At 39.5% G+C, this 2391-nt stretch overlaps 1 pseudogene; it reads left to right on the top strand.

Annotated features, from left to right (window-relative positions):
* The first annotated feature begins 892 nt into the window (after positions 1-892).
* The window catches only part of LOC118336531, a 6593-nt pseudogene continuing 5094 nt past the window's right edge, over positions 893-2391 (top strand).

The raw sequence follows: 2391 nt of genomic DNA, 5'->3' as shown, positions 1-2391 counted from the left end.
TTAATAAGCACTGTGTGTGCCTTTCTGGCTCCTGACTGGCTGGTGTTATTTGTCACAAACTGGCCAGACCGGCAGTAGCACTTTTTTAGTGTTCCCCCGGCCAAACTGTTGCACATATTAAACCTGCACCCTCTAAACATGTATCACTTGTTTTCAGTTTAATGTGTCAATAGTTTTACAAACTTGTCTCTTGACTCTGCAGCATTGAGCTCTATTAACACATCCATGCCTGAGGTCAAACTTTACAAGATTACTGTGAAAAAAATGCTGATTTCTCTGCAATGTTAGCACACAAAATACACAATTCATGGTGATAATACACTTCCCTGAAATAAACATCATACTCAGGAGACACTCAGGGTTAGGGCTGGAGGAACGGACAGATTTGAACCATCATTATTATTTTTTTTTTTGTTAGGTGCTCCTACACACGATGACAGAGCACAGCATCATGCAACACAGACCAGCAGTGGCTTTTTTCTTCTGCATAATAAAGAAAGGGGCTTGTTTTTCGTCTTTGTATGGCCCCAGGACTTGGTTGTATGCATGCTCTGTGACTCAGTCACCTTTAATCTGTCCTTCAGAAGCACAATGATTTAGAAACACATTTTAATACTGTGTCAAGACAGTTTATTTCACTCATTATTGAGATAATAATCCCAGGAAACAATATGTAATTATTCAGTAATATTGTTTTGGGATGATTTTGGGATGACATAATGTCACAACTCACTCAAGAAAAAACAAAGAATATTAGACTTATTTTCTACCCAAATAAAGTAGAAAATAAAGTACAAACTAACGTGTACGGAGGGCTGTGTGCAATGTGAGTGATACATGAGTTAAAATGTGTAACCAAATGGAACCATACCAAACAAAAGCCAACGGGAGCATGGCTGCTGGTTTAAGTGCTATCAGGCCAGGTGAGCTGAATTTACCTGACGACGAAGCTCCGCCCTCCACGAGGGTTTGGAAGAAGTAAAAGAATGCCACTGTTTGTAAAGATTTACACGCACACAAGAAACCTGGCTACTGTAGAACCCGACACGTGTGCAGTCAAAGGAGAGCCAATCGTGGTAATGTTATCTCTTATTATCAATAACTTTCATTATGGCAATTTTAGGCTATCACATGATACACACACACACAGACACACACACACACAAGCCCTGTGTTCCAGTAACCATATTAAACATTTCCCCGATGACTGGGTCAACGTGGGAAACGTTAGGCAACAGCAGGAGCGGCGGTGTCGATGTGTAAGACGTGGACGGTCTGCAGGAAGAAACAGGCGGCTGCTGCGGTTTTGAAGATGAAGAGAAGAAGAGAAGGAGGCTCCATATGCGCGAAGATACATGAGTGGTCAGTGGCGTACACCAAGATGGGTGCTTTCTGCTGAGTCACCTCAGTCACCCTCCACACATGTGTGACTGTGTGTTAGACAGAAACAGATGATGAACAAGGAAGTGTGTGCATGTTTGTAAGGCAGACAAGTATGTAAAACATGAAGTCAGTGTGTGTTTTAAACTCTGGTCTCTGGTTTGCAACTTCACATTCGTCCTTTTCACAAACAGGCTAAAGGCTTTATAAATCTGAAACAGGCTTTAAACGGATCTTTGGATTCTAGCTCTGGATTTATCTTACCTCATGTGGTTTTGATTGAGAAATAAGATTTAATTAGCCCAGAAACAGAAGGTTTTAATAAATAATTATCAACTAGTGAAATGGGTACTAGTGATTCAGAAGCCTTTAATAAAACAAACTTAAAGTGCATTTCAAGGCCCTAAGGGATTCCTGAAAGTTGGTTTTGCAGTGCACACACATACATAGCTACTTAAATTCGTTTTACTTTGATAAACAAATGTGTGAATATCGGCACACAGACAGAAAGACCTTATCTCTTGGATTATGCTTTCAGGTTATATTTACTTTGTATTATCTGCTTTACTTAAGCTGAATCAACAGACTATACACATTTTTTGGCTTAAGTCCATTTTTGTTTAATTTCCTCTTTAATATTTGTAAATTATAAAACCATCAATGACAGTGATTTTGGGTTTAAGTGTACAAAGGGAGCGTCAGAAATGACTAGATTTCCTTAATTTAGGGATCTTAAAAAGAGATTTTGTGTGTACTGAGAATTTGAATTATTTGATTACTATGAATATCTCCTCATGACGAAGAGAAAAAATGTGTCTACATTCAAGCTTATTTAGAAAGCAGAAGGAATGTGTGGTAGTTTCCTTTATACACTGTCATCTGCTGAACTGAGATAACACCAACGCAGGGGTACGTGTATCTGGAATTGTTTCATTTGTTGTGCATGTGTGTGTGGGTGTGTGCTTTGGTATGTCTGCCTGTGTGTGTGTGTGTGTGGGGGGGTATGTGTGT

Source organism: Morone saxatilis, unplaced genomic scaffold, assembly GCF_004916995.1.
Source record: "Morone saxatilis isolate NCDOM2014 unplaced genomic scaffold, NCSU_SB_2.0 Contig24, whole genome shotgun sequence".
Lineage (NCBI taxonomy): Eukaryota > Metazoa > Chordata > Actinopteri > Moronidae > Morone > Morone saxatilis.
This window is presented reverse-complemented; position numbering and strand designations above follow the sequence as displayed.